The following is a 16,978-nucleotide window of genomic DNA, read 5'->3' on the forward strand; positions in this document are numbered from 1 at the left end:
TTATTATTATTATTATTATTATTATTATTATTATTATTATTTAACTTTGATCGTGCGCAGAATTACATTTCGTGTTGAATGAAATCTATAACGAAAAAAAAAATCATCGACGGACCATGCAAGTAAGTTGGATGATTTTTTTCCCTTCGAAATACAATGGTATATAACCTATGACATCAGTCCAAATCATAAGGGTCTCCAAGTAGATGTTATTTCACCTTATTACTGATTAGTGGTTAATAGATGTAATAATTTTTAAAAGCTAGTACAAAAAAAATCAGTGATTCAAATAAAAGAAGTTATATAAACTATCGGAAAGTTGAAGGTGTGTGGGGTTGTGTAACCTTCCAAAAATGAGCATGTGTTAGCTATTCCGTAGTTATTCCGTTACTAAACTAGGACATCCCATTCTGTAAAAGCTGATCCGTACCGATTCCGTAGCTAACTAGCTACGGAAATTTTCCATAGCTATTTTCCGTAGGAAAACGCCATGTTTTCTAGTAGTGATATAATACTATAATTTACATTTTTGTTCCTCTAAGTTATAGAACCATGCCAACTTTTCTAATGTTAACGTGTTTGATACAAACATTCTTTTCTTTAAATATGTTTAATTAAGAATTGTTATTTGTAAAAGTGCATGTATATTTGGAGCACGCAAGGTTGTTTGTGGTATTCCTTCTCACAAAGTTACTCTTTTTTTTCCTAATTTTTAAGTTTTTTTGTTGCGATTGGAACTCTTTCTAAGATTGTATAGATAGTTGGAGCGATCAAGGTTGCTTATGATATGATTGTTGCAATTTAATGAATGGATCAAGAAAGAGAGAGAGGTCGGATGCTATTTTTGTGCTTAAGCCAAATTGAGCCAGAATATAAATGTTGATTATTATTATTATTATTATTATTATTATTATTATTATTATTATTATTTTACTTTGATCGTGCGCGAAATTACATTTTGTGTTGAATGAAATCTATAACGAAAAAAAAATCATCGAGGGACCATGCAAGTAAGTTGGATGATTTTTTTCCCTTCAATATACAATGGTATATAACTTATGACATCAGTCCAAGTCATAAAGGTGTCCAAGTAGATGTTACGTCACCTTAGTTAGTCACCTTAGTTACTGATTAGTGGTTAATAGATGTAATAATTTTTAAAAGCTAGTAAAAAAAATCAGTGATCCAAATAAAAGAAGTTATATAAACTATCGGAAAGTTGAAGGTGTGTGGGGTTGTGTAACCTCCCAAAAATTAGCATGTGATAGCTATTCCGTAGTTATTCCGTTACTAAACTAGGGCATCCCATTCTGTAGCTGATCCATAGCTAATTAGCTACGAAAATTCGTAGCTATTTTCCATGTTTTCTTGTAGTGATATAATACTATAATTTACATTTTTGGTCCTCTAAGTTATAGAACCATGCCAACTTTTCTAATGTTAACGTGTTTGATACATACATTCTTTTCTTGAAATACGTTTAATTAAGAATTATTATTTGTAAATTTGCATGTATATTTGGAGCACGGAAGGTTGTTTGTGGTATTCCTTCACACAAAGTTATTCTTTTTTTTCATAATTTTTAAGTTTATTTGTTGTGATTGGAACTCTTTCTAAGATTGTATAGATAGTTGGAGCGATCAAGGTTGCTTATGATATGATTGTTGGAATTTAATAAATGGATCAAGAAAGAGAGAGAGGCCGGATGCTATTTTTGTGCTTAAGCCAAATTGAGCCAGAATATAAATGTTTATTATTATTGTTATTATTATTATTATTTAACTTTGATCATGTGCAAAATTACATTTCGTGTTGAATGAAATCTATAACGAAAAAAAAAAATCATCCAGGGACCATGCAAGTAAGTTGGATGATTTTTTTCCATTCAAAATACAATGGTATATAACCTATGACATCACTCCAAATCATAAAGGTGTCCAAGTAGATGTTACGTCACCTTAGTTACTGATTAGTGGTTAATAGATGTAATAATTTTTAAAATCTAGTACAAAAAAAATCAGTGATCCAAATAAAAGAAGTTATATAAACTATCGGAAAGTTGAAGGTGTGTGGGGTTGTGTAACCTCCCAAAAATGAGCATGTGGTAGACCTCTTTTTTGAAACTCCACAACATAAGTGTGCGCAACAGCTTTTCCAAAAATTTCATTTTTAAAAATTTCCTTCTTAAATTGCTCAACTTTTGCTTGGAAGACTAATAATTAAATCTAGTCTATTTTGTGCTTCATTGTTACACGTCATGTGTTGTTTGATTTCTGGCCAATTAGGATTACAGGTTAATGTTAGAAAAATGTTCGATTTGCCGAACCTTTACACTAATGTCATAGCATCAATGCGTTTTCTTCTCATGTTCCTTGGACCGCCAATAAAATTTGCTGGTAAAACCACTCGTTGACTAATAGCTGATGTGTTTGTTTCACCCGTTGCCATAGTATCTACCACTCCTTGAAGGAACTCTTGTCTCTTAACTCTTGTTGATTTTGATATTAAAAAAAAAACTAATCTTTGTGTTTCTAATTTTACGTAACTATCAACTATATATTTGAAATAATCGACCAAAAAGCAACAAACATGGTTTAACATGCAAACGTGTCCGAAGTTTGTAGGCATAATATTGTAAAATTCTTTTATAGCGACACATTTTGTATTCTCCAAAGATTTGCCCATTACTGCAAAAAACAAACAAACAAACAAACAAATTATTAATTTCAAATATATATGTTGTAGAAAAAAATTAAAGGGTATTTCCTTACCTATTCCTTCCATATTTAATAAGTCATCGCCATTTGTAATTGATAAGTCACTGTGTGTTCTTACTTGAATATTTCTACGACCATGTTCACCATTTTCTTCGCCTTCAACCCAAGGTGTTGCAACTTGTGAGATATTTGGCTTGTTATACACTCTTTGATCTTGTCGTGGATTTGTCTTAAGAATAACCTTATATTCATATTCAAACATGGAATGTCCCTTAAATTTCTAAAAAACCGTGCATAGAGATTATACTCAAGATAACTTATACATACTACAATTAAGTCTTTTGATAACCGCGAGGAAGTAGTTAATCGATTTTTTACTTCATTCTCTGTATCATGAAAAAAAATTGAAGGTTTTTTGCACCTTTTTCTGTAGGTTGTAAACCGTTTATGAAGTGATAAACTTGACTTTGGACTCTAAAAGTGTAAATTCTCATATTCCGCCTTCCAAGGTTAGTATCAACAGTAACACCAAATGAAGTTAAGGCAAAAGTATTGTTATATGTTCTGAATGATTATGCTTCATCTATGTTAGATGTCAACAAATTTTGCATCATATATAGGAGTTCATTACTCGATAAAACAATACGACCATCTAATTAAATAACAAAAATTTGATGTTTCCGAATAAAATTTCATAGCATGACAATAGCAACAACACATTACTTCTCGAAGAACATCTAGCGATAAAATTACTTGTTTTAAGAGATGTTTTGCTTTTTTGTTGTTGTCTTGCTTGCGGAAACTATTTTATCTTTCTTTTTCTAGATCAAAACTTTTAACTTTTCTTCTAATTACGGTTTCACTTTCTCGGGTTTTCCTTTCATTTGTATTGTTTCTTATAACCACGAGGATCATCACACAACAAAAAAAAAATCCTAAATAGCTATGGAAAGTTGCTACGAAATCAAAATCCGTAGCTATTCTACTACGGAATATGCTACAAAATGGCTTGCCATAGCTATTTTGCTACGAAAATTGCTAGAGAATTGAATTCCATAGCTAAATCCTAAATAGCTATGGAAAGTTGCTACAAAATCAAAATTCATATCCGTTTTACTACAAAACATGCTACGTAATGGATGTGCGTAGCTATTTTGCTACAGAAATAGCTACGTAATTGTCATTGCATAGCTAAATCCATAAAGTTGTTATGGAATCAAAATCTGTAACTATTTTACTACGAAATATTCTACAAGATTGTCGGTCGTGGCAAGTTCGCTATGAAACTTGGTACATAATCCATATTCATAGCAAGTTGACTACATAATTTGCTACAAAGTCAAAATTCGTAGCTAGCTGCCTACAGAATTGAAATTCGTAACTATTTTGCTACAAATATTTGTTACACAATAAAATTTCGTAGCTAATCTGATATGAAATTTGTTACGAAAAAATTGATCATAGTTATTTGTCTATATAACTTGTTTTCGAATTTGGAAAATAGCTACGGATTCCTCTATGTAGCTATTTGGCTACGAAATATTCCGTAGTCAATTAGCTACGAAATATGTTTCCGTAGCAAAATATAGAAAATTATATTACTAACAAAATTAAATTATTGTTTTTAATTGTGTTATTATTTTATATATAAAGTAGTTTTCATTGGTAATAATCCTTAATTATTATTAAAAAAACTTATCTTGTTTTAAAAAGAATAAAACAAAATTCAAACTTAATAACTTTTTTCTTTTTATTAATTTAGAAATTGGAGCACTTTCTATATGATTTAAACTCTAGTTGTTTTGTTATTGACAAAACAACTTTCCCGATTAAGCATGAATTTTCACTGTTTCTTATAGTAATAAGTTTGTATAATTGTATTAATCTGTGACGCGCTATTTTAATTTAGTGAAAGAGGGGTGAGGGTATATAAGTAATTACAAAAAAAAAAAAAAAAAACTCTTTTGGAATTGAAACCACAGTGTTGTACTGGATTTTGATTGAGGGATAAAATGACAATTAATAGTCCCTTTTTTATGATGTCTAACCCTAATGAGAGACGGGAAAATGGGGCTGTTGTATTGAAATCGATAGAGACGGTGCGACGGGGGACAAAGCCGGTTACCTTCTCCAGTGATTTTGGTAGAGTCAATGAGAAAAGCAGCGAATAAAGAGATTAACTATGAGATTGAATGGAGAAGCTATCATTCGAACTCTAGATTCATTTTCTTATGAGCAATGGTGAAGAAGATGACACATGCCTCATTTATATATCTTGTGTGAAGGAGCGAAAGATCTGGTGACAATTTATAGAAGTATCGATGAAACGAACAAAGAGTGTGAGAAACAGAGAAGGAGTTTAACAGTTGAGGTGAAGCTATTGAGGAACGAAATCAGATATGAGGACAAGGTGAGTTAGAGGTACATATTCATTCTCTGACAAGCTTTAACCTCGATGCTCCGATGATATGTATTTTTATGTTTCCTCGATGTGTTTATTGTAACTAAAACAAAAGAAATCCATTGAGATGCTATGGAATTGGAGTATGATCAGGATGTTGAGGTGTTCCTATAAATGATCCATGGTTTTCGACGATCGTGGCCACCATCGGGCCTTTACCATTGTCTCTAGTCACTACCATCGCCTTCCTCCCCTCCTCCACCTTCTCAGCCACCTAATGTCACCGTCTTTTAAAAGGTTTCTTCATCTCTAACCTTTTCAATCTCCTTCTACTAACAAACGTATAACTGTTGTGAATCAAGAAAGGTGAATAAGATTCTATCTACATTCTGATCGCTTACATGATAATTACAATGTAGGCTGAAGATCAATTTTAATTACTATTTTTAGGTTGTTTTTAAGCACATACTACTTTTTTTTTCTTATTATTACATCTCTTGGAAGTTTCTAATATCATATGTCCAAATTTCTTTCTCTAGTGTGGTATTGTGGCTGTAACTATAGCATATGACTCAGTGTTAGAAGCAACAATGAAAGCCTAAATTGTTCGACAAAGGAAGTTGTTGCTTCATGGGTCATGGAAGAGGTTGGTGATTGAATTTGCTTCTTAATATTGAGTTTCTGATGCATATACAAAACTAAGTTGCCTTTTAAATTTGAAATATTCAAATTGGGATTTTATTCTTTTTTTGTCTAATGTATATATATTGGTTGTCCATATACCTTTCATATGTTATGGATGTTGCCACACCAACTGCAGATTGTTCATGATGGGTTTTAGCCATAAGAACTTTCCTATGTGCGCATGCAAAACCCTAATGCTTGGATCTAGTCTTTCTAATTAAACATGCTTTGAATCCAAGACTTCTAATAACTAATTAGGTATAAGAACAATACTAAATCAGATCTAGAATCATACCTTTGAATCTCTTGTTTGATCTTGTTGTCTTGGAGCTCTAGAGTCACAATTGTCACTCCTCTAATGGCTTACAAACACCAAATAGCAACAAGGATGATTTGGGAGAGAGGGGCTAGGAGGAAATCGGCCAGAGGTTCTCTATTCTTAATGAAGTGCCGATTTCCCTTGCCATAGGGTCTATTTATACTTGTAGACTCCTTAAGGGTTACAACTTAAACCCTAGTTGGATAATCTTCTCTTAAAGCAATCCATATCCTTACCATAGATAGCCTTGGACGATTTTGAGCTATCCTTAGCTTCTAGAATTTGTCCAACCCCTATCCAATAAGGATTTACAGTCTAAAGTTTAACTATCAAACAATTGACAGTTTATACCCTCTTATTTAATTAATCTCTTTAAGTCACCAAATTAATTCTAATTAATTTATGACTTATATTAATCAAATAACAATATTATTATTATTTATATTATTCTCATAATATATTAATAATATTTATTCTCTCTTAATAAATCATCCTATCAAGTTGCTATGGTGAAGGCAACCCAAAAGGACCATGCACAATCGAGTCAAATACTTGCCTAATATAGTTGTAGCCTTAGACACTATTCCTACAGTCTCCCACTTGGATAAGTCTAGTAACTATATGCACAAGTACAATTCGATTTGCAATCGTAGCTCTCAAAGACGCTGTCAAACTCTGATCTAATCAATCTTGTCCTTTAGATAAGGGATCGTACAGTCCTCTGTTAGATATCATGCTGACAATTCTATGGAATAATTAGTCAAGCATTTCGGTTTCTCGATCTCGGATTTATTCGACATAGAACTTAATTGAACACATTAATTTAGTTCTGACCGGGCCCGGCACATAAGTCAAATCAAATCATCGAACGGCCAAGATATCGCTTTTACCCTCTTAGAATAAAAGTTACAGATAAACTTCGACTTATATGCATTTACTTATTCATTAACCAACTATACACAACAATGCGTTTTATAACACCGAGTTACTGAAGCGTTTTCACATTATCAATGTACAATCAATTAACAAATAACAAACCATATATCTAGGTTTTAAGACTATATGATATTATCGTCTTGCGATCACCCTTTTATATCATATTCCATAAGGTGATTCCAGCAAGCGCGGGTTTGTTCCAATGCTCAAAACTAGTTCATAAGCACTCATGATTGTTGCAGCAACCCTTTGCTATGTCTAACACCATTTAGACAATCTACATACCAATTCATGACAATCTTCATTCATATCTACTTCCAACATATGAACGATTGTGGACAATTTGAATAATTCAATTATTCTTAATAAATTCAATTATTCTGGAAGTCAAAACATGCAAAAAGAAACAAAAGTTAAACAATTAACATAAGATAGTAACTTTACTCATAAATAAAAATCCTTTATTTAATCATCAAACGTCAATTACATTTATCTATTACACGTTTCTAATGCTATCCAATCTATGCTAATATCATCCTTCAGCCCAATACTCCTAGCATGCTGCAAGTGCTTAACCCTACTCAGTCCCTTCGTAAGCGGATCTGCTGGGTTATCTTCTGATGATATCCTCTTCACAACGAGTTGTCCTTCTTCTACACGATGTCTAATAAAATGATATTTTCTGTCGATATGTCGTGATCTACCATGATCCCTCGGTTTCTTGGTCAAGGCAACCGCTCCTTCATTATCACAGAAAATCTTCATGGGCTCCTTTATGGCAGGTACTTCTCCAAGATCACCGATGAAGTTCTTCAGCCATATTGCCTCTTTCGACGCTTCGCTCGCTGCAATGTACTCTGATTCACACGTTGAATCAGCTACGGTTTCCTGCTTGGAACTTTTCCAAGTCACTGCTCCTCCATTCAGGGTAAAGACCCAGCCCGACTGCGAACGGTAGTTGTCCCTGTCGGTCTGAAAGTTGGCGTCACTATACCCTCGCACCTTCAAGTCATCACTCCCTCCGAGGACTAAGAACCATTCCTTCGTCCTCCGAAGGTACTTAAGGATATTCTTCACCGCAATCCAATGGGCTCTGCTAGGATTCCCTTGATATCTGCTAACCATGCTCAAGGCAAAGGCTACATCAGAGCGAGTACAAGTCATAGCGTACATGATTGAGCCAACTGCGGAAGCATATGGTACTCGGCTCATTTCAGCTATTTCAGCTTCGGTACTCGGACTTTAAGTCTTACTCAACTTGGCATTACTTTGTATCGGTAATTCTCCCTTCTTTGAGTTTTCCATACTAAAACGTTTTAGTACCTTCTCTAAGTAAGTGTTCTGACTAAGTCCTATTAGTCTCTTACTTCTTTCTCTTACTATCCTTATTCCCAAAATGTAAGAAGCCTCTCTGAGGTCCTTCATAGCGAAGCACTTCCCGAGCCAGGACTTACCTTCCTGCAGATTCGGGATGTCGTTTCCTATGAGTAATATGTCATCGACATCTAGAACGAGGAAGCTAACTATACTCCCACTGGCTTTGACATATACACATGATTCATCTTCGCTTCGTACAAATCCAAACTCTTTGACTTTCTCATCGAAGCAAAGATTCCATCTGCGAGACGCTTGCTTAAGTCCATAAATGGACTTCTCAAGCTTACACACTCTATTCGGATGCTTCGGATCCACAAACCCCTTTGGCTGAGCCATGTAAACATCCTCAGCCAACTTTCCGTTAAGGAAAGCGGTCTTGACATCCATTTGCCAAATCTCATAATCATGAAATGTGGCAATCGCTAGCATCACTCTAATAGATTTTATCTTTGCAACTGGTGAGAAGGTCTCATCATAGTCAACTCCGGGAGTTTGAGTAAAGCCCTTCGCAACCAATCGCTCTTTATATGTGTGTACGTTTCCATCCACGTCGGTCTTCTTCTTGAAGATCCACTTGCACCCAACGGTCTTACGTCCGGGCACATTATCAACCAAATTCCAAACTTGGTTATCATACATGGATTGGATCTCGCTATCCATTGCCTCTTTCCATTTCGCAGACTCCGGGACTGCCATGGCTTCCTTATAGCTATTAGGTTCATCAAGATTTATTAGTGTACCATCACTAATATAAGTGTCCCCCTCGGTAGTAATATGAAAACCATAAAACTGGGGTTGAACTCTAACTCTATCGGAACGTCTAAGAGGTAACGACTCGTCAATCGATTCAACCGGAGTTTCCTCCTCGGGTTGAGTGCCAGCGGTAGAGGTTCCTTCATCTATCGACTCTTGAATCTCTTCAAGCTCGATTTGCCTCCCACTGTCTCCTTGGCCTATGAGTTCTCGCTCTCGGAAAGCTCCTCTCCTCGCAACAAAGACAACATTGTCCTTCGGTCTATAGAAGAGATATCCAAAGGATTTTTGTGGGTAGCCGATGAAAATACATCGCTCATTTCGAGGTTCGAGCTTGTCGTGAGTATCTCGTCTTACGAAAGCCTCACAACCCCAAACCTTGATATGTGCCAACGAGGGAGCTTTCCCTGTCCATATCTCGTGAGGTGTTTTGGTAACCTTCTTAGTAGGGACTCGGTTAAGGATATGGGCGGCAGTCTCTAAGGCATACCCCCAAAAAGAGATTGATAGTGAAGCACGACTCATCATAGAGGGAACCATATCCAATAAGGTTCGATTACGCCTTTCTGCCACACCATTCAACTGCGGTGTCCTAGGAGGCGTCAATTGCGAAACTATTCCACACTCCTTGAGATAATCGTGGAATTCAAGACTTAGGTACTCTCCTCCTCGATCGGATCGAAGCATCTTGATTTTCCTGCCCAATTGATTCTCCAATTCATTCTTGAACTCTTTGAACTTTTCAAAGGTTTCTGACTTTTGCTTGATTAAATAGATATACCCATATCTACTATAATCATCGGTAAAAGTCACGTAGAAGCGGTTCCCATCCTTCGTGGTTGATCTAAACGGTCCACATACATCGGTATGTATTAAGTCCAATAGACCCTCACCCCTTTCACACGTACTCGTGAAGGGTGACTTAGTCATCTTTCCAAGTAAACAAGACTCGCATGTGTCATCTTCCCTAAGGTCGAATGACTCCAACACTCCATCCTTTTGGAGTTGGGCTATGCGTTTCTTGTTGACATGTCCAAGACGAAAATGCCACAAGGATACTTTATCCATACTATTGGAAGAATCTATATTCAAAACATCATTTCCTAAGTTATCAACAATCATAACAGTTTCATAAATTCCATTACATGGTATAGCTTCAAAGTAAAAGACACCATTTAGATAAGCCAAAATAGAACCATTCTCATTATTAAAAGAAAATCTAAAACCTTGTCTACATAAACCATGAAATGAAATGATGTTTCTAGCCATTTCTGGCGAATAGCAACAATTGTTCAAATCTAAACATAACTTATTCCTAAGCACTAAAGAATACACTCCAATCTTGGTCACAGGCGACGACCTTCTGTTCCCCATGATTAGATTGATCCTTCCTTGCTCCACATCCCTACTTCTTCTTAGTCCCTGCACATTAGAACAAATGTGGTAACCACAACCGGTATCAAGAACCCAAGAAATAGCATGATTAGAATCGTTAGATTTAATTGTGTATATACCTGCGAAAGACGGCTTGATCTTTCCTTCTTTGATTGCTTGCAGGTACTCTGGGCAGCTTCTCTTCCAATATCCTATCTTGTGGCAGTGGTGGCACTCTTCCTCCTTCGGGTTAGGGCAGGGCTTAGCGGGATCAACTTTGGTCCCACTAGAAGAGGCACCATCTCAGGCTTTAACCTTGCGATAGTTCTTAGACGAAGCCTTCCTCTTCTTTCCCTTTCCTTGACCAATAGCCAAGACAGGAGCAGCAGGTGGATTGGGAGTTGGTGCAACAGACTTGTCTTTGAAGTTGCTCTCAGCGACCCTCAATAGACCTTGGAGTTTGCTTAGGGTGACCTCCTCTTTGTTCATGTGGTAGGTCATCCTAAATTGATTGTACATCGGAGGCAAAGAGTGAAGCACCATGTCGATCGCCAAGTCTTCCCCAAAGTCAACATTTAACTTGCGAAGGCGGTCGACATACCTTTGCATCTTTTGCATGTGCACGGTAAGAGATTCTCCATGACCCATTTTAGCGGAAATCATGTTAGTGAAAATCTCATAACGCTCTTGTCTTGCGTTCTGGTGGTATCTCTCCAATAAGTCTTGATGCATCTCATACGGGTACATGTCCTCGTAGGACTTTTGGAATTCGGAGTTCATGGTGGCTATCATGATGCAATGTACCTTTGTTGCATCTCGCTCATGAGTTTCAAACGCGGTAATTTCAGCCGGAGTAGTGATTTCAGGGTTGATTTTCTCGAGCTTCTCATCGAGGACATACTCCTTATCCTCATAGCGAGCAATGGTGCAAATGTATCTTATCTATTCGCTAAAGTTCGTTCCATCGAAGGTGACCTTTTGGCAAAGGCTCACCAACGTGAAAGAACTAGCAGCAGCGTTTTTTGTGTTCGACATCTACAAAAAGAAGAAGGACAAAGATAGATTAGAATATGAATCCTTAATTATCACCCAATAAGAAAAATTAGGGCTAGGATCCAACAATAACATTTACATGTTAGAAAAGGGATGCCGTAATCTAACATGCAAATAAATTAAAGGTAAGTGAATGACGATTCACTAATTCTCCATCACAAAAACTTAACTATTAGTCCTAAATGTATTGAGAATTCCTAGGTTCGGATGAGATTCATTGAAACTATTCAATGGCATGTTTAAATCTCGATATGCCCCTCTTGTTTGTGACTGGGTTACCGATGATCACAAAGCGGGTGTGAATTACCATGCAAATTCACATGGTGCCTTCATTGTAACGATCACCTATTCGATGTGCCGGTAAACCACACACGCTCCATCGAACTATGATAAACAATGAATCACCTTTTGCCACCTTTGCTTAGAACCAATTAGTGTGCCGGTAAACCACACACGCTCCACTAACTTCTCAGCAAGGGTGCAAAGTGTAATTTCATGGGATTGCATCAATTCACTTTTCCTAAAGTAACTAAGATTGAGAAATTTTAAAAATGTGTAGTTACTTTGTATTTCATATTATACTTTTAATGAGAGGATGAGGTTGCCCTATCCTACCCGTTCGGCTAACGACCCTCCACCGATCAAGCAAGCGGTGGGTGTGAGTGTACACTCATTAAGCGCCATTTTATAGGCCGCAACCTTATACCCACCTTATAGATCGGCTTCGTGAATGAGGCCTACTAACGGTAAGACTAGCATTTTAGTTATACATATATATATATATATATATATATATATATATATATATATATATATATATGTGTGTGTGTGTGTGTGTGTGTGTGTGTTATTCTTGTAATATTACATTAGTATAGGGTTGTATTTTAAACCTTTTAAAATCTAGGGTTTGAAATTTAAATTGTCTAAATTAAAACTTTTAATCACAAAATATAAATTTCAAAACTTGAGGACAAGTTTTAAAACATTTAAAACATGGAGGATCAAATAACAAATAATTTCAATTAACAATTAATTTCCTAATTATCTATATTTGATTTATTCAAGATTTCATGCAAGATAATTACCAAATTAATCAAAATAATTAATTAATTATCATATAAGGAAATTAAATATTTTATTATTTGATAAATATCTTTAATTAGATCAAGATTATATTCATATATATCAAAAAATCGGATTAGGGTTGATCTAATATGATTAAGGTAAGTTTCCATAAGATAATAATGAAGAAATCCCGAATCTGGTCATTCTCAACGCTTGGACTCGCCGAGGGCACCAAGGGACTCGCCGAGTCAGGCCAACTCGCCGAGTCCACTATGGAACTCGCTGAGTCCATGACTCAGAAACACAAAAATCGAATTTTGCAATTAAGTTTCAACCACTTAAGCAACAATTTAATAGAAACCAAGCTAGGCTCTGATACCACTGATGGGTTTTAGCCATAAGAACTTTCCTATGTGCGCATGCAAAACCCTAATGCTTGGATCTAGTCTTTCTAATTAAACATGCTTTGAATCCAAGACTTCTAATAACTAATTAGGTATAAGAACAATACTAAATCAGATCTAGAATCATACCTTTGAATCTCTTGTTTGATCTTGTTGTCTTGGAGCTCTAGAGTCACAATTGTCACTCCTCTAATGGCTTACAAACACCAAATAGCAACGAGGATGATTTGGGAGAGAGGGGCTAGGAGGAAATCGGCCAGAGGTTCTCTATTCTTAATGAAGTGCCTATTTCCCTTTGCCATAGGGTCTATTTATACTTGTAGACTCCTTAAGGGTTACAACTTAAACCCTAGTTGGATAATCTTCTCTTAAAGCAATCCATATCTTTACCATAGATAGCCTTGGATGATTTTGAGCTATCCTTAGCTTCTAGAATTCGTCCAACCCCTATCCAATAAGGATTTACAGTCTAAAGTTTAACTATCAAACAATTGACAGTTTATACCCTCTTATTTAATTAATCTCTTTAAGTCACCAAATTAATTCTAATTAATTTATGACTTATATTAATCAAATAACAATATTATTATTCTTTATATTATTCTCATAATATATTAATAATATTTATTCTCTCTTAATAAATCATCCTATCAAGTTGCTATGGTGAAGGCAACCCAAAAGGACCATGCACAACCGGGTCAAATACTTGCCTAATATAGTTGCAGCCTTAGACACTATTCCAACAGTTCAAATGTAGTCCATGACTTGTCTCCCGTCATCATGAATGACAAATTGAATGGCACTTTGAGTGCCCAATAGGTTTGAATCATTCATCCATTTCTATTAATGTGATTAATACTAAGTTTCATTTTTATGATGAATTCTAAATTTAAACACTTATTGGGAATAATCGCATGTTGGGGTCAGTTTTTGGTGAAGTTAAGCAAACAATTGCCTTTTTTTTTAACTACAAATCACTCGATGAACATTCAACATTAGGATTAACAGACAAACCTAAACCTCCATTCACCTACATATCCCCTGCTCTAAAATCTGCTTTAAAACTCTACACCCTTTTGCATGACATAAAATCTCTAGAAACCCAATTACAGTTATGTAAATATTTTCAGGTATTACAATTTTCAATTTAAAATTTACAGCACTTCTATCATTTTTCTTCCTTTACCCTCCATATTCCTTATCCTAATCCTTCCATACTTCTGTTAGAAAGATGTTAGCAAGACACCTGGCAGAAATAAGAGTTGACCAGATTGCTAATACAATGCTTGTCACTATTCATCTAATTCTCATCATTTCACTACATTTATGGAATGTCTCTTAATTAGTTCTGATGTTTCCAATTATTGTGATCATTTCATAGGATAGCAATTGGATACATTGTTACAACATAGTGTAAAATTTGGACTACCTGTGAAACCTGCAAGAAAGAACCATTATTGAGGGTTTATATTTAGCACCGGTAAGAACTTATAGTTTCACAATCTCCACATTCATGTTGTTATGCCCCTTTTGAGCCCGAAGGCATCTTAACATAAGGTAAATTATTTATCTTTAAATTTTAACATCTACATGAAATTGCATACAGGAATTTAACATATCTACGTTTGGTCTATTTTCTAAAATATTCTCATTGTCTTCCTTAAGTTATATTTTTGTTGCGGATGTTGTTCTTGACCAATGTAAAATTACTATCATGCCCTTATTATATATATATATATATATATATATATATATATATATATATAACTTTTATTACTTATTTATAAAAAAATTCAATGAAAAAAAGAAAATAATGTTAGAGAATAGCATATTGTCATTTTACATGGGTCAAGGACCATATGTGCAATAGATATGGAACTTAAGGATGCCATTGGAAAGATTTTAAAAAATGGACCAAACTTGTTGTTTTGTGTAAAGCACAGTGTGATAGCTTTTGTGATTTACTAAAAAATCAAATTATTTAAACTTATGATTTCAAAATCATTTGTTTAATTTTATTGAATCTTATACAGCTAAAGAATAACAGCTTCTTTGGCCCGCATATTTGGTCTTCAATATGGTCATATATTTTTTTTGAACGGCGGGGTTATTATTTAAAACTAGCAAGGAGCTAGAAAAGAAAAATTACAAATGAGTGGAAGCTATGGCTGGATTAAGAAGCCAAGCAGTCCAAACAATCTTAGCTTTATTACACCTATTAGAAATCCAAAAGTACGGTCTATCTATGACATTATCAAAAATAAGAGATTTCCGAGGTAAGGTTGGACCAAACAGTAAGGAATTTCGATAATTCCAAAGACACACAAAATAAATCAAAACCACGGCGTCAAACGCCTTCCGTTGTCCTCCTTGTAGAGGAATATGGTCCGCCCATGAAAATAAAGTCATAACATAAATTTGGTTCGGGAGATGAACGTCCCACCAAATAGCAATAAGGGTCCAAATATCACACAAGTCGCTACATCCAATGAAAAGATGTTCAATAGTTTCCACTCCATTATGATAAATGGAGCATAAAATCGTATCCACCTCAATACCTCTGTGAGACAATATCTCCCATGTAGGAATGCTATGAAGGGACAATCTCCAGATAAAAACGTTTAGTTTAATGGGAACCCAGTTATTCCATCTAGTTTCCATGCCGTCCACCGAAAGGAATCTGTTGTCGATTAAAGCACGAGAAGCAATTGAGAAAATGTCTGAAGCATCAAAGAGACACCCTAATCTGTCCGGACTAGAATTGAGGTGAACACTCTGCATCAACAACATGAACCGGTCCCACTGAGATTGCTCAATTCCACCTCTAGGAAACCGACGATAGTTCTCTTCACCCCCATCCAAGAGAAACACGATCTCTAACACACACCTGTTTGTAACTGGTCCAAGGAAAAATCCTATGAAAAGCAACCGCAAGAGGAACATTTTCTTTCCAAACATCATGCCAAAAAGAAGTAGCAGCCCCATTACCAACACAAATTGGAGTGAGGGAATCAAGAAAGTTGAATAAGATTCTATCTACATTCTGATCGCTTACATGATAATTACAATGTAGGCGGAAGATTTTTGGTTTTGTCAATGTATTCCTTTGGACAAGGGCTTATACACTTTGAGTAAGGTAACGTCGGCAACATCAGGACTCATATTTTGTGCATTGTATTTACCGGTAAATCAAATTAAAATATCAAATATATCAAAATAAAATATGTATTTATTTTAAGACGTGTAAATCATTATATTTTATTGTAGAGGTGAACAGATGGAGGTGTACAACGTTTGTGTTGAATGGATGGGAAAACATTCTTGAAGCATTTTTATTTTTGTCACATCAAAACTTTTATTGATTAGTGATAGAGTATTATGTATCGAATAATATTTTATGTTTAATTTGTTGCAACTTTTAATTTTGAAATATGTATTTTTTAATGTACTGGATATTTCTTTTAGTTTCTATAGAAATACTTATTACCTTTGGTTTTATATTAATTGTATTTTTATAATTTATATAATGAGTAACATTGAATAACCAAAATTTATTGAATAACAGTATGGAACAATTTCCACGGTATTGGGTACGGAATTTGCTATGGAAAAATAGTTACGGAATTTGCTATGGAATTGACTATGAAAAATCGCTACGGAATTTGTTACGGAAAAATCGTTATGGAATTCGCTACGGAAACACTGCTACGGTATTGGTTACGGAAAATTTTCTACAGAATTTGCTACCGATAAATCATTACGGAATTTGCTACGGAAAAACTGCTATGGAATTGGTTACGGAAAAATTGCTATGGAATTTGCTACGGAAAAATCATTACGGAATTTGCTACGGAGAAACTGCTACCGAATTAGTTACGGAAAAATTGTTATGGAA

The 16,978-nt window shown here is 35.1% G+C and overlaps 1 long non-coding RNA gene across 1 annotated transcript; it reads right to left on the reverse strand.

The window, feature by feature from the left end:
• Nucleotides 1-10,375: 10,375 nt before the first annotated feature.
• On the reverse strand, nt 10,376-12,335 carry LOC128133021 (uncharacterized). The gene is made up of 2 exons (XR_008231218.1): nt 10,702-12,335; nt 10,376-10,609 (listed from the first exon to the last, which is right to left on the reverse strand). It is a non-coding gene; the product is annotated as an uncharacterized LOC128133021 (long non-coding RNA).
• Between the last annotated feature and the right edge of the window lie 4,643 nt (nt 12,336-16,978).

Source organism: Lactuca sativa, chromosome 3 (genome assembly GCF_002870075.4).
Source record: "Lactuca sativa cultivar Salinas chromosome 3, Lsat_Salinas_v11, whole genome shotgun sequence".
Classification (NCBI taxonomy): Eukaryota; Viridiplantae; Streptophyta; class Magnoliopsida; order Asterales; family Asteraceae; genus Lactuca; species Lactuca sativa.